This window comes from Apteryx rowi, unplaced genomic scaffold (genome assembly GCF_003343035.1).
Source record: "Apteryx rowi isolate R43461 unplaced genomic scaffold, aptRow1 scaffold_14, whole genome shotgun sequence".
Lineage (NCBI taxonomy): Eukaryota > Metazoa > Chordata > Aves > Apterygiformes > Apterygidae > Apteryx > Apteryx rowi.
In genome coordinates, this window is record NW_020447641.1 from 3,114,756 (window position 1) to 3,130,058 (window position 15,303).

Genomic DNA, 15,303 nt, shown 5'->3' on the forward strand with positions numbered 1-15,303 from the left:
ATTTATCCCCAAAGTGGTCTCTGAGCTCCCTGTGAACCAAAGAGTACTTACTTCCAAGTCTTCTCCAAAGGGCACATTTGATGACTACAAGAGTACATACCCTCCAGATAGGCAGTGTAGGGTAAGACTTTCCATTTTATGTCAATGGACCAAGCCTCACAGGTGTTCCTGGCAGTTTAGCCTCTGTCTTGATTGGTCCAAAGTTATGTGTATCCATAAAAAAGCTGTTACAGTGAGTACTGGGTTGTGTGAGAGCCTGATGTAGTGTTATAGCAATCTGCAGTAGTCTGAGCTCAGTCTGTTGATGTAAAGATTCTCTCTCTACTTGAATCAAAAACCTTCAAATCTGTGTTAATAGTTACTCCTAGTGTTTAGCTATTTGTAACATTCGGAAGATGTGAGAATTGTTAGAGGGGTGCACTGAGATCATTTTACAAGGAGGCAGAGTCATTGATGTATTTCTTATTTGCAGTGAGAGAAACGTTAGACTGGGATTGACTCTGTAGCTGAAGTGCGCAAGTTTACTAAGGCATCTGTTTTAATGCTGACCTCAGTGTTTGGTAACAGCCTGAGTAGACCTTCTTTTGCATTTTTGAAGGATATTTTGGCTCTTCATACATGCAGAGTGTATTTCTGTGGGATTTTTAAACTGTTCCTTGACACTTACCTTCTGTTACATATGGTAGGGGTCCATTACTGTTTGTAAATAACTGTTTGTCTCTAGGCACATAAATATCTCTTTAAAACCTGACTAAAGCACGTTAATTTGGGGGGGGAGTTAATCTGATTTGGGAAATGAGCTTACCTTTTGTATAACATTAAGGTATAAAGGCTACAGTTTAATGTGATAATTAGGAAATGATCCTGGAGGTGGGGGAAGACAGCTGGAGACTTGTCTTTTGCTGCTTCATATTGCCTGGCAAGATCTTTCAGAAGGGCCTGTCTTTCCTTACTCTCTACCTTTGAAATTTAGGCAGGTGGCTTTGAGACATTTACTAGCTGACTGGGAAGCTCAGAATCAAATGACTGCAATGCACCCACAAATTGAGGGGGGGATCTTAGGCCGTATGTGAGGACAGGTATCTCTTTCAGAGTTAATTTTGGTGATAGATACATGAATTTAGTCTAGATATGACTAGCTTACTCTGTAAAGTTGTATTCTAGTTGTTTTGTCTTCACTGGAATTAGGTAAATTCTGTAGAGATGATGTACCCAAAGTCATTYCTGTTTACTTGCAGCTTCAGTGACTTTCAGAGTCTCTTCCAAATGTTAGATGGTCTGATACCTCCAGTTAGGAAGTGAGGAATCGTTGTACAGTTTGAGCCCTTTTAAAGATCCATGAGCAAAATTGCAAATAAATCATTAAATATGACATTAATCAGCCTTCATGATGGCAAAGTTAATTATGGTTTAAATGGGACAGCTAGCTTTAGAAATGTTAATTAACTTTTTTTTTTCCTAGGAAAGGTGAGGACTTAGCGAGGCCCAGGATTAAAACCCTCCAAATACTTAATCTCACACATGTTGATTCTTTTTGCTAGAACAGTTTAGAAAAATGCTTTCGCTTGTTAACATTTCCTTTCTGTGCTTCATTCCACATTCAAGGAACATAGGTTAGCAGACTTTGAAGGCATTGGCAGAAAACGCAGCAGAAATTTTCTTGCCACGTAACTCTCTTTTTCTGTTCTGCCCACTTTGATATGGTTTTGTGTTGGTACCTTTTTTTAATTAGAACACCAGCATCTGTATTATTTGAAAACTGCATCTGCATTTCAGAGAGATATTATGATTTTGGTATTTCCAACTTGAGATGAAATTGATAGAATACATTTTATAGGTATGGATTTCTTGCCTTCCTGCTTTGCTTTTCTTGTTGAATATTCTAGTGGACAAGCAGAAAACGATGGTAACTGTACAGTAAGTTCTTGTTTTATTTTGCAGGTTTGTGTTAATGTGGAATTGGAACTCTCAGCTTAATGCAAGTAAAACTATGGTAAGTAAAAATATTTTTGACAGATTCCTTGGATTTAACAGCACATACTGTTAAATGCTCAGAAAAAAAATGGTCAGTGAAGAGAGAGGAAAAAAAAAAGAATTTTGATGAAACTTGTATCTTGGTTACTGTAATTTGTAGATGTAGGAAAGTGTACCAAAAGAAAGGACCAAACARTCTCCCAAATATATTTAAATACATGTAAAATTATGGTGACAAGTATGTTTTTCCTCCGTAAATTGTTACAGTCAAGAAGTTATCATGGCCTTCTGTTAGCTGTTGAGAACCAAAATTATGAAGACTTCAAATTAACTTCTTTCTCTGCATATTATCCACCCGGTTTGAAAGTACTGAAAATGAAGTTTGTTACGTTGTCATAGTGTGTTAAACTTGTACTTTATTCTCTTACTGAATAGGTGTATGGGAAATTTGACTATCTACCAGAATAACATTTCATGTTTTTAATAATGAAATTCGACTTTTCTTCTTTCCTTTCCTGTCCTCAGGAACTCTTTGGGGAGGTATTTGAAAGACTGAGTATATGGAGGTTTACTGCTAGTACTCATGGACTGTAGAACCTGGGCATTATGTGCCTCCCCCTGCCTCCCCCCTTCAATTACAGTAACTAGTTTGAGATAAAAAATTTCACTTAAGCCCAGGTTTTGTTTCTCTTCAGATTACTTGATGTTCTACTTCAGGGAGATTTTGAACTATGAAATTGCTATCCATTAATTAATATCCCATTAAATCATGTGAAACAAATTTAACAACAATTCACTTTAAACTGTTTTAAAATAGCTTGATTCTTTAATGATTGTCTTTAGGTAAGGCCCCAAAGTTCAATAATTTTCTTTACTGTGGAGACAGGTCATTATGGTATACTATGTGCACCAGTTTCCTTACCAAATAAAAGCTAAGTTCTCTGTTAATTTTCTGCTTACTGTTTTGCTAATATGCCATCTCTGAGTAAAGCGGCTTTTGGGAACTTGATGTTTTGAAGAGGTGAGAGGGAGATTCCATACACTCAAACGTGCTTGTTCTTCCTCTCTAATCTCTGATTAATGTGTAAGCTTAAAATACTTATTGGAGCTTTTAAAAATATAGGATGTGCATTTTAAGATAGGCCTGACCTGCTTTGTTTGTATTTTCTATTCTGCTAAGACTTTTGAAGAGCTACTGCTCTCAACTTTAAAATATTAAAGCAGAACACTTTGTGGGGAATTTGGAAATAGCTGCTCTTTTCAGTGTGGTTCCTTTGTATAATATATAACTGATTCAGGGTTTAGATTATGAATTGTCTTCTGAACTATGAACAGTTAAAAGGCAAGTTATACTGCTTGTATGTGTGTATGCTTATGTGTATGTAGAGACATATTTAATGTCTTAGCCTGACTTCAAAAGTTTCTAGAACATGCTGCTTTAAAAAGGAGGAATAGATACAACTCTGCAAAAAGAAATATTTTTCTTGATCTGAGCTTGAGTTCAAAACAAAAGAATTATGGCTAGGGAGATGGCTTGAATTTGCAGTAAGGTTTAGATTGTTCCCTGTGCCTTCAAATGATTTCAGTACTTAGTTTATGTTCTGTTGCTTCTGATTTATATGGTATCTAGTTACTGGTTTAAATACAGACACCTAGAAAATTAATTGAGAGTCTGTAATATATAAGTAACTGTGTTTGTTTTTTAAGCATGAAATCTGAATGAAACTCCAGAGTCCTTTCATCTTAATGGTCGTTGGCTATGTATAAGATTAAAAAAAACCCATGGTCTCTGAGGAGGAAACCTGTATTCTTGCATACATAACAAGAGAACTGAAAAATGTGTAAAAGAGTTCATGGAAACAGTGTAATGATGTTCAATCAGTATTGTTATTGCTTGGATAAGATCTTGAGGTTCTGACACAGTCCTGTGAAAATGACAGCTGAATAGTCAATAAATCAACTAGAAGGCATTATGCATTATCAGGAAAAAAACAGAGAACAAAACAGAAAACAGGTACCTGGCTATATACATTTATTGTATACCATAGCTGCATTGCATTGAAGTGTGTATTACCTCTTGAGTGCTGATCTAGTCCTGTGACTCAAAAACAACACGACACAGCAGAACTGGAGAAGGTTTGAGAAGGGCAGCAGGGATAACTAGAGGTATGGAAAGATGCACAAGGAACTTGCTAAGTAGGCTGGGACATCTCAGCATAAAAAGCTGATAACTGAGACAAAGATACGAAAGCTTTATAAAATCACAGCAACATGGAAGATGGTAATTAGGACAGATTATTCACTGTCTCCTTAAATAAAAGTATTAGGAGATGTCAAATTAAACTAGCAGATTGAGATTCAAAAGAAGAAAAGGCAATGTTCTTCACCTGATGTGTGGTTAAACAATAGATTTTTTGCCAATAGAAGTTTTCAGAGTTTTTCCACAAAGTTTTGTGGATTGCTCCACAAAGCTTGTGGAAGAGAAATCCATGAGGATGATTTAATAGATTCCACCTCTTGCACAGGGATTTCTTAAGCTGCAAATTGTTGGAAGCTGGGAGAGTATTTTGAGATAATGTCACTGTATTCTTTCTTTGTTGCTCCTAGGCATCTGCTTAGCCACTGTTGGAAATAAGATCATGGGCTAGATAGGTCTGTGGTATGACACAATGTGCCCGTTCTTATGATTCTTGAGAGTGGAAACAAGCCCTTCTCTTTTCATGACACACTGGCTGGAGAGTTGGTGAAAAATTTCATGAAAATGGTGATAATGTCAAGAGGTCTAGGAGAGTGACCTGCAGCAGCCTTCTAAACAGAAATGAACAAGGTGGAACTTCAGAAAGAGCCTTCTACATTTAGATGTAGCTTCAAACTGAGGACTTGAAAGAGCTGAGATTTATAAAATAATATCCAACTGTGAATTGGAGTGATGGATTTGAGTAGAGTAAAACTCAACAGTATGCCAAGTATTGAAATAGCTGTTATATAGGAGAAATATGACTGGAAATGTATTTGGTGTTAAATTTAGCATAATAATGACTAACTTCTGGTTAACTTAATGGGTTTAAAATAGTGTGTTATCCCTGAAATGGCTAAAACTCCTACGCGTTGCAGAAAAGTAAGCTGTAATTAGGCTTTTTACAATACAGTTTCTCCACTATATTAGATTACGTACTTAATGCTTGCTATCATACTCATATACTGAAAGTGAATCTGTTGAACAAGCTGCATCTCCCAACTGCCTCTAGACTTCTGTCTCCTCTCAAGCATAGTGACTGTAGCATCTTGTAAACTTTTGTGGTGTCTGTAACTCAGTGTGGACTCCTCCTCTGGTGTAAGCTGATGTCGCTTAAGCACTAGTTGAAACTGCAGTTTAATGATTTGTTCAAACATGTTACTTATACTCTTAACAAGAATGTACTTCCTAATGACTCTGGAAGGGTGCTTTTTATGCAAGTATTCTTTATGTGAGTAGTGAATTTGGTTTTTTTTTGCTTTTCTAATTACAAATCACTTGCTTTCCTAGTTTCTAATGAAAATTATGTGATATCTTGACATTAGGGAATCAAAAAATCTATTGCTAGTTAAAAATACRTATGTTTAAGATACTACTTACAAGCAGTGATGGACTTTATTGGGGTATCTGTAGTCTTCACTCTTAAGTGCTTTTTTTTTTTGCCGTCTGTACTGCATCTTCTGAGCTGTGTAGGAGGGACCTATCTTTTATGTATGGGGAAAGTTAGGAAAAATAATCTTCATCTCAATGTGTTAGTGGTATAATAGGTCACACTTTCTTATATGCAACAGGAAAGGTTACGGAGGTAGTGCTCAATTTTCCTATAACAGTATATGGAGTGAAGTCAGATTTTCAAGTATTTGAGAGATCAGGCAAAAACAGAATTGCTTTCAGAAACTTTCATGTATTCAGTATTGCTGTACCTAAACATAGAAAATGTAGCAAATTAATAATATGACCACAGAAGTTGAAGCAGCACAGAATGATAACTGTGGGCATGTCTGATTGTGTTTGTCGCTWGGACAGGAATCTCATACARTTTTCATCTTACTGTTCTGATTATCCTGGTAACATACTTAAAGTTGAGTTTTACTGTTGTTAAATCATTCATGGGTGGCTTTTTTAAAAAACAATTATTAGGGGAGTGACTGTATCTTATCTGGAATATGAGTTTTGTCTGTACATCTGGTCATGTATAGAGTTGTAAAGCTACAGGTCTTTTACGAAATACAGTTTTTATGTTCATCAGTAAGGATTTATACTTGAAAAGATAACTTTCTCCAATTTGACAGAATTTTTTTGTTCTTAAACTAAAAGGGTACAAGATGTTTTTTAGCTTTTCCTAGCACTGTTATTTACAAGCTTTTTAACCCTTGATCGTAGAAAGTGTGTATCTGTAATAAAGGATGGTGAGAGCCAGTCTGCTGATGAGGAGCAGTGAACATCACTAAATATAATTCACTATGATAAGGCTCTGAAGTAAATGAGTAAAAACAGAGTGTTCATTTCAGGGAGTCTTTATCCAAAAACATTTGTAATTGAGAAGGATAGCATGCTTTAAGGGTTAAGAAGTCTTTACACCAGTAGGAGGTGCAATCTTAAAATTCATTATACTGTACTATTAAAATGTGTTTAGGAAGTGGATATCAGTCAAAAAAGCAAAAACCATCAACAATTACTTGATGCATTTCAGGTCATGCTGGAGAGAAGAATAACTTTTTTTTAATTAAGGTCAAAATTTTCCTAAAGTTGAAAGATATATCTTGTTCCAAGATACATTTCAATAAAATTGAGTTGGACTGTTTTTAATGTCTTCAAGAAAATTGTACTGTAAATCCATTATGTTGCATCATGTTGTTGTCATGCAGGTTCCCTTCCTCTATGATCTTTGGTACTGACACTTCAGGGCTAACTCGGGCAGATAAGGAACAGTATAGTTGGATGTATTTGAAAAATACTCTTGTCAAAACAGTCAGATGAACCTGATTTCTGGAAATCCTTCCCAGTCTGGTTGTGATGTTTACATACTAACATAGTGTAAACGTGAACAACCTGCATACTATTCAAATAAAAAGCTGGATGTTTGTAACTTTAAAGGTTTTTGTTCCAGTTACTGAATTCGGCTTTCTCTGGAGTTTGTGGTTACTGTGAGAATATGACTTGAGTGATCCTATAGTTGCAATAGTTGGTGAACTTGCATAGCAGTCAGGGAAGATAACTAATCATTAGAATTGGTTTGCTCCGGTATACGTACCAGGCACCTGTTGGAAGAAAGTGTTCTTTCTTTACTCACTGATCACAATAGATGTTTGTGAACCAAAAGACTTTATTGTAGGAAAAATCACTTTTAAATTGAAAGGCAGTTCAGATTTGCATATGAAAGCTCGGCAGTTTTGCTTGGATTGACTAATTTTAAATATTTGTCTTAGTACCCCATGAGTCTGCCCTCCTCATTTGGAGGAGGGGGGATGTGTTCAGTTCTGTGGCCTTTGCAGATGGGGAAAATCATAGAGAAGCTGACCACCACTTGGTGGCAGTACTTGGCTTCGAAAGGACTCGTTTCAGAGCCGATAAACTGGCTTTAATCCTTTAAAACTGTAGGTTAAGGGGGAGTAGCTTTGTTCTAAGATTTTTTTGAAAGTTACTGATGTATTTTAGAAATGAAAAATACTTTTTATCTGAACTACTGGAGAGAGTTACACTTGTGTATGTCAATGGAAAATCTAGCTATCATGTCCAATAAGTAATTTAAGATAATTCCTTGTATTAATAGTATTCACGGAAGATGTATTTACTGTTCTCCAGTTTGAATTATCATAGCATTTACTTCTGGCATTGTATTTCCATTGAATAGTGCACTTCAGTGGAATTTTAGAACATGAAATTTGCTTCATGATAGTGCTCCTCTTTGTAGTGTTGTCTCTTGCAGGCAAACAGAAGACTGACAGAACTGCTTTTTTTGCCTCTGAAATTTTCCCTGCTTTTTCAAATTTTCTTATATATTAAAATAACATTTTAGAAAGATTCCACATTCAGTTTTTCCATCAACAAAGCTAGTAAAAGTTTGTGCCTTACTCTTAGTTTGTTGCCTCTCGGTTGTGCTGATGCAGCAGTGTCTGGTCGCAGCCTTCTAAACAAGATAATGAAGTTGTTGTTGATAAACTGAAGGAAGGAATGTGAAGGCGCAGAGGAAGGCAGGAGTCATTTAAATTGGCTTTGCTGCAGAGAAAAGTGTAACTCCAATGTATAGCACAATAAGTTGACAGGGTATGGCTCCATGTTGAGACTACTTTCTCTTTTCTGCCAGCCAAAATATTCCACAGTGGCAGCAGGCCTTTCATTTTAGCATTCCTACCTCCATCCCTCCCACCTCCCCCCACACACACGCCTCCATGCGTGTACACACACACACACACACACACACACACACACACACACACACGAGCCTGCAAAGATGCTGGTACTTTCCTAAACATGCTTTCTTTGCAAAATTTCTCCCTCGCTGTGATTAGTTATAATGGAGCATTACTGACAGGGGATGAGTTCTGTGAGGAGGAAATATTTTCTTATATTGTCTCAAAAGTAGACACTAAGTATCCAGCATCCTTATGCCCTTTTGAGGTGTGAAATATCAAGAAAGCATCCAGGCAAATTATCCTAACCTAGAAGATGGGCTCATCCTGCTAATAGGTAAATGTATTGGTTGTGGAAAGTCCTGAATTTTAGAAACATTAGTAGAAAATGAGATGAAGCTTGGGAAACACATATTGATGTATTTGGGAGTAATAACAGTAATCTTTTGTGAGAGAACCCTGGAAAGCAGGAACACCAAAGGAGAGGTACAGAGGAAGAGGAGCAGCGAATTGTCATGTTGCTATGATTACATTATGCTTAACTTGGGTTAGAGAAAATGTCATTTTGCTGTATACCTAAACTTTCATTGAAAGTTTCTTGAATTGTCAAAATGATGAATCAGAAATAGTAGCTGGAAACTTTTTTGATAAAATACTCTTGTACCTATATTGCTGATGCTTTGAAATGAAAGAAAAAGTGAAGTGAATAAAACCTGAGCATGAGGAACATTGCTACTAATTAATAAAATGAAATATTCATCGTATTGTGTCTGGGTAAAACAATTGTTGGTACCTTACATTAGGCATCAGAATACATTTGACTAAAAAAGGCAGGTAATGGTGATGAGAAAAAAAATGAAGAGTGTTCTATCAAGGGTTTAGTTTTTTCAGAGGAAAAATATGCAAGTATGTGAGATTGATAGGAAGGAAAAGAATTTATCAATGCATGTAAGAGTTTGGGCTTCTAGAGAAATATTATGCATTAGTATCACAGCGCATTAAGTCGAGAGAGTCTTTAACCTTCTGGCAAATATTCCTTATAAATAAGACGTAAAGACATCTATGTACTTAAGTTTCTTAAGCAAGTGTTAGAAATTTTGTAATCACTTTAAGTAATTGAGGAAGAGGTCTGATACTAAGCACTTCTAGCAACAAAGGTGTAGCAAGATTTATCAACTTCAACTTTAAATTGTTGGGGGGGCAGAAAAATAAAAGGGAAAGAGATGCACATTTATTTCCAAGTAGTTGCTATCAGATGGATTAAGAGATGCAGTACTTTCCAAGAGAAAGAATAACATTGTAGAAGGTATATTTCAGTTCAGTTATAAGTTATATGCCTCTTCTAATGTAATGTTTAGTGTAAAAAGAATGAATTGTTCTTAACGTTTTAGAATCATAAAACACAGTTTTGCTTGGGATCTGGTAGAAGCAAATTGAAGTTACTTGTACCTTTTGTCAAAAAGTAATTTCTTTGCCTTTTTTTAGGGCTTTAGATCAGAAGCATTTTTTCCTGTATTTCATCTGAAGTGGCTACTGCTTGTAGCCCAACGTTGACAATGTTATCAATTCAAAAATAGGCTTCTTTAAAGTTTGTGTCATTGGGTCTTTTTAAAAATCGAGAAACTAATTGAGGTAATTATGATAAAATCTAGTCTGGGAGCACTGGTTCTTTCTCTGCTTATGTGTAAATAAACAGAAAACTTTGTTTAAACTGCTCTCAAATATTGTTTAAACACAGCAGTATGAACTGTGTTTTTCTAACCTTTATCCATCTTATTGGAATGTTGTTATTGATTGCCATGTACATGTGCATCTTGGAAAATTTAATAATTTGATTGTAGTTCTTCTCATCCTTAGTAAAAATTATTGGCCTGCCATTTCAAACTTGATCGTACTACTGAAAGTGCAAACTAGACAGACATCTGCATAAATGTAGAGACTGAAGTAGTCGATTATCCTTTATAGACAGAGGTATGGAATATGGTGGGGAGTTGTGGAAGCCTTGAGTTTCCGCTCAAGCTGTAACTGTTCTGAGGCTGCTAGATTCAAAATCTTGTTTTTGTATTGGCTAGGCATCTTTTAGAAATAACTAATTCACTTAAAAAATAATCTTGGGCAATGTAACCCTCTTAACATGCCACATTAGTGCTTACAACTAGACAGAAAATTTAAAATCATATATCTGATTCTTTTGGCGCTTAAATTGTCATTTATTTTATTGGCTTCTGTATTGAATTTTAACATGATGCACCCTATTGTAAGTGACAAATTGATTTATTTTCCCAAGCAAATCAATATTAGAGAAATAAGATTAAGAATGGTTGGTGGCAGTAATGGTGTTCTAGGATTTTTCAATTGTAAGACAGTCGTACTGTCTTACAGTTGTGAAATCTTTTCTTTAAGATATGAGATGTTAAAATACTGCTCTTAAATATTGCAGACAAGAAATCAAGTGCTAAAATTTTGACTTTTTTTTTTAAAGGAAACATTTTTCTGTTACTAACTGATACATAACTTTTGAAGAAGCTGTTTCATTAGAATCAAATTTTCAGGTAAATAAACTTTCTGAAAAATACTATGCTTGGGGCTTGACGTTTCCAAGTRCAATCTTACTGAAAAGATTGGCTTCTTTTGTAGGCTGATGGATTAGTAGAATACCATCCTACTTTTCCTGAAAGATCTGAACTTGAGACAGTAAGTGTCATCATGGAGAACCTGCTTGCAATTTGGCTTGCACTCTAATTTTTAAAGCATTTACTGACTTAATGTCTTTTTGTTGTTTAGAGAATTCTGAATCCTAGGAACTAGCAAATTTCTTGTAGAACACTAGTTTTCTTTTTCCTCTATTCTGCATTACAAATGCTTTTTTTCTTTTTCAAAATATAGGAAAAGTCTTATATTTCAATTTTTCAAGTGATGTCTTGAAAAAATATTTTTGTTTGAAATTTCTCTCAGACTTTTCACTGAGGTTGGATGTGTGTTGTAGAGTTAGTCAGAAATAGCTTAGAAATCTGAAGTGTCGTATGATCAGATAAGGAATAGTTAGCTGGCTTGGTTCTTTTTAGTCATATTTGCTCTAAATTGAGTTTTTACTTAAAACACGGATCCAGAGAAGTGTGTTTGAGATCAGCGTTAAGTGACCTATATATGCTCTGGCAGGCAATAAGAGACGTAAATGGTACTTACGCTATCAAGGCTTGTAGTGTTTTAGCAGGAATTAGAATTAATACTTGTGTCTCTGGTCAGGGAGGATTGCACAAATAGCAGCAGTTGGGGTTTAAGTCATGGTCTGTGCAGAGCACCTTCCTTTTGCAATAAAGCTGTCCAGCTGATGGAAGCTGGACTGGAGAGTTTTCCCATTCCTGAGCAGTGGTAGTTCTGTCTCTTTTCCAATTGTGTTGATCCTCTGCAAGCTCCTGGAGAAAAGGCTGTGTGCTTGCTGTTGTACTTGGCCTTGGTGAGCTTCCCCCACAGAAATCTGACAATTGGGAGAAATCTTTTCCATTTTGTTTTAATTATTTTCTTGTTACACTCTTTTTAAGGATTTGGTAAGAATCCAAAAAGGTGTTTGTTCTGTTACTATGGGCAGTAGTAACTTTGTATTTTTTTTGCTTAATAATGCAACTTCTTCATGTTGTGTCAGTGTGTTTTTTTTTTTCCACTGCTTTAAAAAGCAATTCTGATGTGGGAGTATGATTAGCTGTGAGGGTTCTCCAGTGTTTGGGTTTTCATGTTAACAGTGACATATCAGAATTTCGGGTATATTTGCTTTTCAATACAATTCTTCAGCCTATAGCTATATTAATAACCGCATGCTTGTATGTAAAGTAAGTGTGGGAGGGCAATGTTCTTAGTATTGTGGTATACGTATTAAGCAGCTCTGTTCACTACAAAAGTTTGCAGGTTTTAAAGTAAGGCAGTCAACATAGATGCAAACAATTTTGTAATGTAGAAGGGAATGTATTTTAAAACATTTAATTTGCAAACACAGATAGAAAACTGGAGGAGGGCAGAGTGAGTCAAGGACTTGTCCTTCGGTTGTAGGGCTTTGTAGTTCTGTTTCCAACTGAAGAATGGATCAGGATAGCTTTTAAGAAGAAATAAAGAACAAATCCTGTAACACATATCTTTCTAATGATCAAAAAAGTGTCATAATTTATTGATTTTTGGGTATTTGTATTGCTAGATAACACCCAAAACTCAGTAGGTATGAAGTTTGCTATGCATTACTGTGTGGAAGAAACACAAACATCATCCAAATATCTAACATGATTTTTCTGAAAATGTGGCTGGTTTATGCTAATATACTTGGTACTTTAGGAGGCAGTCACTGTCAGTCTCCTCCTCTCCCTCAGTTGACTCCTGGAAAACTTGTGCTAGTCCCTCTTTTTCCATATGGTCATTCATTTTTCCAAAGGTTCTTAAATTTTTCACCAAATTTGTCATAATTAAGTTAATAAAGGAATAGCCTGTATATTGTGGCAGAAATGGAAGGAGCCTCTGCTTTAGTCCTGTGCCATGACAAATTTAAGCTTTCTCTGGTCTGCTGTTTGTTGCTTAAAAATCTGTGACTTTGATTCCATCATCTCATGCATCTCAGCTTTATTGCAGGAACACTTGTGGATAAAATGATGGATTTTACTAGTTTTCTATATTTACATAATAAAGTCTTGAAATAACAAATCTAAGTGAAAGCTGGGGGAACCTGGAACACCATTCGTATCCCTTGAATGTTTGAATCATCTCTTGAGTGTCCTGGCTATTCCTATGTCTGCTTAAAGAACTTGACTTAATGAGGAGTTACTTAGCACAGGACAAGTGGGTTTTTTGAGTTTTGGGGTGTTTTTCGTTACAGCACTGTTGAAATAATTTATATTTCTTCACTTTTGGTAACTAGGCTGTAAATTCAATCCATTTAGAAAATGACTTCTAAGTTTTTGTGCTACTTAATAGTCACTGTGTATGCTTTCAGCTCATTGGGTTGTATTTATAGATTTAATGAGAAACTTAGTATTTAACCACAGAAAAGCACTTCATGCTTTTCACAAACTCATCCAAATTGCTCCATCTTAATTTTTCAGCTCTAGTGAGCTTTCAGATCCTAAAACCCTTGTAAAATAAAGTGTGCCCCCCCCCCCAAAAAAAAAAAAAAAAAAAACACCTGAGAAATTCTAACTGCAACTGCCAGGATGCAACAGCAAACTACATTTAGCTCTAGAGCATGGTTTTAATGAACTAGCATTGTATGAAGGCATTACTCTTAATTTGGTGTGTGACCCTATTACATAGCGAAGGTTGTCATCATGAAAAGAGAACTTGGAAATGTTGTAAACCTACTTGTAATAAATATAATTAATAATGTACATAGAAGAATGGAATTAAGTACATTTCCTATCAAAAAGAATTATTAATGAACAGAAAGTGGACAGCATAGATCTGATGACAGGAAGGTTGTGGCTAATCTGAATTACTGAGTGACCTAGGAAGCTTGCTCAGAGGGATTACCGAATAATTATGTTAATATGCAATTATCACCTCATTTCTTCTGTAGTAACCTCAAGATGTAGTGTAGTATGGGTGTTATAGCAAGTGCTGATAGTTTGCAAAAATACTGATGTTTGAGATTTTTGAGACAATAAGATTAGCTTAAGGCATTTAAATGATATCTGTCAGCCTGAAGACAGATCTGACCTTACACTTTTTTTAATGCTTACAGTATCTGGCCACAGGCAGCCTTATCTACAGAACTCATTATGATTTTCTAAAACTGATGTTTTATGAAGAAATAAATAGATCAAAAACTGTATAAGAACTTAACATGTAAATTTACAAGTATTCCATAATTAAATTGAGGTGGAGTGGAACGTGGCCTAGCTAAATCTTTGATTGTTTTCTACTTGTATGTGCTTGTATAGGCTTTTGAAGCATTGTCATTCCGTATTTATACAGTATCTCCTCAATACATTGCAATAGCACCTGCAAACAGTGTGTCATTGAAGGTTTTAGTCAGCAGTTGTTCTGTGCTTAAATAAAAATTTAGCCCAACTGCATAGTGCTTGCTTTGGCAGGGGATCTATTAAGCATTATTTGCAACATGAAATTAAAAGCTTAATCTCTAGAATGTTTAGCTTTTCAAGTACAGTAAATATGGGTTAATTACTATATATTCTGACAGAATTAGTACTGTGTGTATTTCTGATGTGGTGGAGAGACTGATGCTTTTAAAAGTGAGTGATGAAAATATGGTAAGAATATTGTATAGTCTTGGTTGAATCTTAGTTGCTACAGTGGTTGGGGTTTTTCTTTTTGTTTTTCCTCCCCTCTCCCCAGAGTGCTCAGGGTTAGGTAGTGTTTCAGTTTGAATGTTGTGCTTCCCGAATGGTACAGGTTAAACAGTAACATTTTCCTCAAAAACAATGGCAGTGTGTAATTTTCATTGCATTTATCTAGTTACATGTATTTTTGTTATTGCATATGTATCTACACGTTGAAGGAGATAATTTTACTGTAAATGAAGTATTGAATTTGGGCTCTGTTATCACAAGTCTCTAAATTCCTGTAATTTAAAAAGATATATGCTTGCTTTAATAGCACTGTCTTAAATCTGTTAACATAATTTTTGTTGCCCTATACATAAAATAGGGAATTGCACCACCCTGATAGCTGGAAAAAATGTGATAATTGGCAGAAAATGATTAAAATGTTACAGTGATATTACTGATAGAGTAAGCTTTCGGGCTTGATCCAAAGACTGAATTATATAGGGACAGCTCTATTAGCATAGAAGTCTTCTAATCTGTTCCATATGGAATAGTTCATGATCTCTATAAATACACAATATGGGAAGGAGTCTATTAAAAATTGCACAATGTAAGTTTTAGCTATTGTTTAGCTTTGAAGGGAATCTTGGTTTATAGGTGGTTGTATGGTGCCCTTGCCTTTTTTTTTTTTTTTTTTTTT

General features: G+C 35.4%; 1 protein-coding gene across 9 annotated transcripts in view; it reads left to right on the forward strand.

Moving 5' to 3' along the window:
* ZNF644 (zinc finger protein 644) overlaps positions 1-15,303 on the forward strand; it is a 54,408-nt gene that overhangs the window by 20,179 nt on the left and 18,926 nt on the right. For all 9 annotated transcript variants that reach the window (XR_003252146.1, XR_003252148.1, XR_003252147.1 and 6 more), the window contains exon 2: positions 1,942-1,993. The gene's annotated coding sequence lies outside the window, so the exon portion shown is untranslated. The remainder of the gene's footprint in view (positions 1-1,941; positions 1,994-15,303) is intronic.